This window comes from Herpailurus yagouaroundi, unplaced genomic scaffold (assembly GCF_014898765.1).
Source record: "Herpailurus yagouaroundi ecotype Mexico unplaced genomic scaffold, PumYag 182, whole genome shotgun sequence".
Lineage (NCBI taxonomy): Eukaryota > Metazoa > Chordata > Mammalia > Carnivora > Felidae > Herpailurus > Herpailurus yagouaroundi.
The window spans coordinates 27,108,690-27,116,360 of record NW_024412413.1 but is presented as its reverse complement, the minus strand read 5'-3'; positions in this window follow the sequence as shown (position 1 = coordinate 27,116,360).

The window sequence follows — 7,671 nt, the reverse complement described above, 5'->3', positions numbered from 1 at the left end:
TTCAGGACTGGGTAAACTTGGGGTCCACTTCTGGTTGTCTGACCTGGGGCCAAACGCTGACTCTCTCAGGGCCTCGGTTATCTCATCTGTACAATGAGAAGCTTGGCGTCTTCGTGCTTTTCGATCCCGTCTGATAAAGTACCCCACGTGCACAGATGTGAGCGCCATCTCTCTCCCACTGGGGTGGGAGCGGCCCTAGGAGAGGCAGGCTCCGCATTTTTGTGGCGTCTCAGCTTCCACTTAAATTATAGTGTAGATTGTTACCTCTATGCCATAATATATTTTCATTTATTTTGAAAAAATAGTAACTTCCTTTTAACTGTGGACTTTTTCACAGCTGGAGCCAATTGATTCCATTTTTATCCCGGTTAGAAGAATTTTGTGTTTTCACCTGACTGTGGATCTTTGAGGGCCTCCCTGTAATCAAGGAGTTTGAATGTGGGGTTGTAGATCTTGGTTGTGCAGGAGAAACAGGAATCTGACATGTGTCCTCTATTATCACAATAACTCTGCATGAATTTTCATTATCAAGGACCTGGAGGGCTGGCTTTGCTCCCTGACCAGTGTCATAGATGTGCCCCTAGGAAATTGCGGGCAACAGATGTGTTTCCACAAGTCCTTTTTCCCACCTACATAGATTATTCTCATTTCTGATTGCTCCTTCATGGACAAGGGAACCATTGAGCTTTGTTTTTTTCCTTTTCTTTGTCAAGCAATTCATTTAAAAAAAAAAAAAAAGAAAAGAAGAAGAAATGAAAAAAACCTGCAAAATACTATTGGAATTCTTGGATTCTTTGGTAAAATGAAAAGAATCTTGGAGCATGATGGATACTGCCCCAATCTATCCATCTTGCGTCTTTGGATTTTCCTGCATCTGTTTTAAAGTGGGGCGCACCTTTGATCTTGATAGCCTAGGAGGATGGGGGTGTGCAGCTGTCATAGGCAGAGGCACGTCACTGAGCTTAGTAATGGTTGAGAGCTCCCATGAGATCCAGCTCGAAACTACACTTCGTAGGCCATGGGATTTGTTATGTTCAGGACATGACAATGAGGTGACCTTTCTATAACAAACCAACTCTTGGGCTTCCAGAAGACTTGAAAAAGCTAGAATATTTAGTAATGCCAACCACTGCTTTTGCCACTTAACAAATATGACCTCATTCAGTGCTCCCAGCAAACCTTTGAAGTCGATTCTGTTTTTATCTCCTTTAGACAAAAGGAGATTTAGTGACTTAAGAGGGAGAGCTAAGATTTGAACTCAGGCCAGTATGACTCCCAAATCCATGCTTTTATTCACTCTTGCGTCATTTTTCTCAAGCTTACAAATGCTGTTAAGCTCTGAGGCCTCCACCTAGCATGTACCGCAGTGATGAATGCACGGCCGTGTACCTTCTAGTTGCACATAGTTAATTGCAAGAAGGCTAGGACCCTGTCTTCCCAATTTGTAATTATGGTATTATTGGGTCTTTAATTTCCAAGTAAAACAAGATCTCCCCAAACCCTGAGCACCAGCTGGGGAAGATCGCTTCCATCTGATTGACACCTCTTCTCCCTTCTTCTGTTCTCCTTTAGATGTCTAACCAGGGCAGCCATAACCGGTTGTCTCTTCCCTGCTAGCCTTTCTCATTTCTCTGGAGGTAAAGTATAAGAACAATGTGTCAGTCATAATAAGCTAGGTTATGCTGCAAAACAAGTATCTTCATACTCTCAGTGACTTAAAACAACAACGGTTTATATCTTAACAGATTTCCCTGTCTATACGTGTCTGTCACGTGTCACAAGGGGGGCTCTTCTTTAAGTCATTTCAGAACCCAGGCATCCAAAGGAGTCACCTCTTAAAACGTGGCTGAGGTGCTGAGCCAGTGGGAAAGGAGAAACCCAAGGATCTCTCCTTGGCATTTAATTGCCTTGTCACTTCTACTCTCCACTCATTGGCTGGCACTCTGCAAAGGGGTGCCACTCAGACACAAGGAGGCCGGGTGGTCCAGCCCTCCCCTGTGTCCAGGATGGGGAGAAAACCAGAAATACTTAGCAGCAGTAACAACCCCCCACTTCTACCATGCCATATAAAGCTTGCTTCTTTTTTTCTATTTTGGCTAATTTGACCTCAGGTAACCTTTATAGGACACACAGAACCTCTCGAATTCCATTCCTCCTTCCCCTTTGTCTTCCAAAACGTTTTCAAGTACTGCAAAATAGCTTTTCTCTTTCCTTCCCTTGAGCCAAAAGGAAACGTCTTCAGTCTTGAAGTGAAATTATACATATTAAACAGCCAAGGCTTCTTCCCTCAAAAGCTTCTGAAATAACCAGAAGTTCCTTCTGATCTTCGTAAATATCTCTCTTGGCTTCCTCAGCCTGCTAAAATTAAACCTGTCTTTTCTCCAATGTCAATATTCAGGATAAATAATGTTCCCATTTCCTTCTTGCTGCTTTGTCCAATTGGCTATATTACAATAGTATTGAACAGTATTACTTCTACTGATTTTCAGTTAAACACAGAGACATTCAGGCACACTACAAACCAAATGGACTTGTGAGATACATTGGGCACCTTCTTACTAATTTCAATTTGCTTCTGAGGGAAACTGTGTTCTAAACTCCAGACGACCGGTTTGCAAACCTTGTTTCAGAATGCAACCTGTTTCTAGTTTGGATCTTTTTCTGTAGCACATGTCTGTATAATAAGAATAGTAGAATAAATGGTGTGTTTGAGTGGATGATTATGCTCTGCTGTATTCATGAGTTAATATCTTTGAAAAAATTAGAATCTGTACATGTACTTAATTTAAAACTTTATGAGCACAATTTTTCCTTCATTCTCTCTCCCTCTAGCTCTCTTTTTTTTCCCTACATTAATCTAGACCAGAAATTGTAGCATTATCTGGGCACCTGGGTGGCTTAGTCAGTTAAGCAAGACTCTTGATTTCTGCTCAAGTCATGACCTCACAGTTTGTGGGTTTGAGCATCCTCCCTCCAGACCCTCCCCGTCACCCCTCCACCACCACCACCCCCCTCCGCCCCCATTGAGCCCAGCTTCAAGCCCCTCATCAGGTTCCATGCTGATAGTGCAGAACCCTCTTGGGAATCCCTCTTTTTGTCTCTGCCCCTTCCCCATTCTTGCTCTCTCTCTCTCTTTCTCTCTCTCTCAAACATAAAGAAACAACCTGTAGCTTTATCTTTGACTTCTCCCTCTGTATATTTATCTCTTTCATTTATTTAGTCCTTCATTCACTCAGTCCTTCATCAGAGATTTACTGAGCGTCTCTTTGTGCTAGGCATGAGGCAAGGTACAGCACAAAGTTAAACAGTTTCCGCCTCAAGGGGATTGCCGGTGGCGGGAAGACAACACACATGGCGGCAACCATAGCACAGTAAAATAATCCCTGTGATGAGGTTTGTGCAATGAGCAGTGGAGACGGAAAAGACACGCCTGGGTCTGCTCGAAGACATCAGGGAAGGCATCCGGGAGGAGGCAGCTTTTGACCTGGCACTGAAAGAATGGGTTGGCCTGAGCTACAGGCAGGGCGCCGGGGTTGCAAGAGTTAGGGGATAAGCCCCAGATGGTGAGCAGAGAACAGAGCACCGAGGGTTTTGCTTGCCTTTCAAAAAAGTTTGCATTTGCCCCAGGAAGTGAGGGAGCTGTGGAAGACTTTTGCGCTGAAGAACGATAACATCAGATTTACTGGCAATGTGGATGATGGTCAGGAGGAGCATATCTCTAGATCAGGACTTCTTAATCCAAGATTAAGATGCAAGAAATCCCTGGACAGAATGCTTGGGATCTGCGAACTCAGCTGTGAAAAATTGTTTTTGTCATTAACCTCTATGTGAAATCAAGCATTTCCTTCAAATATAAATGTAGGCGACGAATCACAATAGAATTAGCAGAAGAGGGGCGCCTGGGTGGCTCAGTCGTTTAAACATCCAACTCTTGACTTCAGCTCAGGTCATGATCTCAGGATTCCTGAGTTTGAGCCCCACATTGGGCTCCGTGCTGACAGTGCGGAGCCTGCTCGGGATTCTCTGCCCCTCCCCCACCCTTTCTCTCAAAATAAATAAATAAACTTAAAAAAAATGGAAAAAGAAAGAGAAGACGTGAGTTTATCACCAATAGAAATCAGGAATTTTTGTTACGTATTATATAGATATCATAGTACGGTTGTTGCTGCTGTCTCAAAATACCCTTTACGTTTTTCACTAAACTGAAAATCCTGTAGCTGGTAGACCCACAGCTACATCTTGTCATTGAAGGAATTGATAAAATCTATCTTGTTACATCACCAATAAAACATTTTGTTGTGTGCATTTTAATAGAATTCATCTTTTGTGATCTGCATATTCCATTTTTTTTTAATTTTTTTTTCCAACGTTTATTTATTTTTGGGACAGAGAGAGACAGAGCATGAACGGGGAGGGGCAGAGAGAGAGGGAGACACAGAATCGGAAACAGGCTCCAGGCTCCGAGCCATCAGCCCGGAGCCTGACGCGGGGCTCGAACTCCCGGACCGCGAGATCGTGACCTGGCTGAAGTCGGACGCTCAACCGACTGCGCCACCCAGGCGCCCCTTCCATTTTTTTTTTTTTAATTTCAAAACAGTATTCCAAGCAGGGGGTCCATGGTCTTTGCTGGACTGTCAAGAGAGGTCAGAACTCAAATACCAGAGGAAGGGGATTGTGAGCAGGGCAGCCAGGCTGAAGCAGCGGCGGGGAAGAGGGTGAGGAGGAAGAATCTGGGGGAGATTCTAGAGACAGCGGGAACTTGCTGATAGATCTGGGACATAGGCAGAAGGAGAGATCTGTGTGTACCCTGCTCCCCCATCAAGTTTCTGGCTAGAGCAGAATTCTTCCTGTTCCTTGCCACATCTGTCCTTTCCTTTCCATCACTGATGTTCGACTCTTAAACCTTTATTAATGTCAGACACGTAGCAAGGTTCTGAAAAAATAAAGCAGTATGGAGAGACATAATCAAAGATCACTATCCCTTGGTTCCCACCCCCCCACCCCCAGCTGTCAATCCTACATTGTTCTGAACTCTTGTAGTGTTATCTTGTCTAGCTAGATGGCAAATTCTGTTCAGGAAAGTGCCTTGTAATCCCCACTATGTTTTTCATTTTAGGTGTTGAATAAATGACTGATAGATCCCAAAGGCACTTCCTCTCTTGAGGTCACTGTGTACATCAATTATGCCATACTCCAGCTACGGACGTTTTACCAACCGTGACATTCTAGGAAATTGGTCTTTTACTTAAATTCCCATGTTTTCTGTCATTTGTCTTCATATAAAATAACACCGAATGTGCAAAATAAAAATTCCATTACTTGGACTTTATGCTTGTTTTTTGTGAAAGTGAGCCTAGTGTGATGCCGAGTTGAATAATCCTGTGTAATCTCACACCAGAAATTGAGAAGGTGGATTTGAAATTTCCACCCATCCCTCTGCGGGAGGGGGGAGGGGGGCGTGTTACTTGGCTCGGTAGCAGAGGTTAATTTCAGTGTTGTTGCCCATGTTGTAGACTGCAGAGTTGCAGCTGAACACTTGGTTGGCTGGAGGAAATCTTTTGCCGTGCGTCTTGTGAGGTCCGGGAATGTATAGTTTTGTGGTCTGATGTATTTTGATGGTTGCCAGATAAAATTGATGTCTGGCACTTTTTCTAGGAAAAACACATTTAGACGTTTCCAAGTTGATTTGTAGGAACTTAGTGTTATTAGAATTTTGTGGCAGAACTTTCTCTCAAGTGGCAGAAGAAATAAAGGAACTTTAGTTTTGAGGGCTGTTAACAGCACCTTCCATTAGCGCCAAAGCTGAGAAGGTTGACAAAGTAGTGGATTGTTAATATGGATTTATGGCGCAAATAAGCAAGTATCTGGACTTGTGAAAGTTACTGATGCAGTAAAATACAGTTTTAGCTACTGACATTAGATTAGCCCCCAAATTTTTAGAAAAAAGCACATTCCCCCGCCCCCCTTTATTTTCTATGTAACATTTCTCAACTCAGTAACTAAAGAGATTACTTTGGGGTTAACCTTGAGATTTGTTTGCTGTTTACTGCTGCTGTTTTTTTGGAGGGAGGGAGAGAGAGCAGGGTTTGGGAGAAACACGCTGTGGAAAAGTTAGCTTCCCAATTTATACATGAAAATCACAGACCTTCCCCCCCCTCCATTTGCATTATAAATATCTGAAGAATGGGGCGCCTGGGTGGCGCAGTCGGTTAAGCGTCCGACTTCAGCCAGGTCACGATCTCGCGGTCCGTGAGTTCGAGCCCCGCGTCGGGCTCTGGGCTGATGGCTCAGAGCCTGGAGCCTGTTTCCGATTCTGTGTCTCCCTCTCTCTCTGCCCCTCTCCCCCGTTCATGCTCTGTCTCTCTCTGTCCCAAAAATAAATAAACGTTGAAAAAAAAATAAAAAAAAATAAATATCTGAAGAGCAAGTTAAAGATTGTTAGTGAAGACGTGAGAGGTGTTGCCCGAGAATACAATGAGTTAACTTTTCTTTAAACTTACTGGCTTCTCCCTTAACACTGAAGATAACAAGTTTTTACTTGTTGGCATTGCTGTTAAGCCTCAAAATACTCTGGGAGCAAAGGGACTTTTTTTTTTTTTAATGCATTATTGAAATATAATTATAGTGGAGGAAAGTTTTATATTTGGAAGACATTTAAGCTACAGACCTTCAAACCCAAGTTTTTGAAGACATTTAATAAGCAGGTTAAGTCAGCACCAGAAGAGAGAAACGGTATGGTGAATAAAGGGGGTTAAAACCAAGGCTTCCTACGACAGACTGGAAACGAATTGATTTTGACTTATGCATACTAGACCAGAAACGAAATAGCCCGGTAGATATTTCTAGGAACCAGTAGAGAGGAGCGTGAAAAAGACGGGGAGCGAGGAGAAGAAAGTGTGTGTGTGTGTGTCTGCGGGAAGAGGAGGAATCTCACTTGGGATAGTTTCCCTTCCTTCTACTCGAGAGCTTTCGAGTTTTCGAACGGAGCTGCCGCAGGGACTGGCTCTAATGTCTGCGACACGTGCACACAGGCTGTGGCCGGGGAAGGGATACTGGCGCCGCTGGGTGATACAGAAACAGTCCTTTGTGCGAGGCCGCGGCCCGCCAGCTCCCCCCCCGGACGCGGCTGCGGCTGCCCGGGGCTCCTGCCCGTCCTGCACTGCAGCGTCGGGAGACAGGAGACCTTTAGAAACCGACCGATGTCAACGCGTTTCATGTTGGAAACACGCCAGCGGAGCGGGGAACCCAGAGTCAACGGCTGTGTTTCGCATTTTGCTCTATGTCCAACGGGTTAACATCTGCTCGCGCAGCCCTAGCGATCCTGACATACAGGAGAATGTAGCTTCCTTGGATTGTCTCCTCGAGGAGCATCCGCGCGGATTTTGCTCATGTGGGTTTAATGTCAGCGTGTATTATTAGCTCGTTCTGAATTATTCTAAAAGTAATAACAGGGCTGTTATTACCACGATTACAAGTCTAATCAGTTCAGAAGCCTATGAAGGGGAAAATAAAATTGCCAGCCTCCTCTCCAGAGGTCACTATTGTTAAAAGTTTCTCTTTTGTTCTTTCAGAATTTTAAAATGCACGATAAGCGTATGTTTAAATCATTTTTTTAAAAAAAAGCCCAAATAGGATGTTATGCATTCGGCTATTTAATTTCTTATTTCAGTA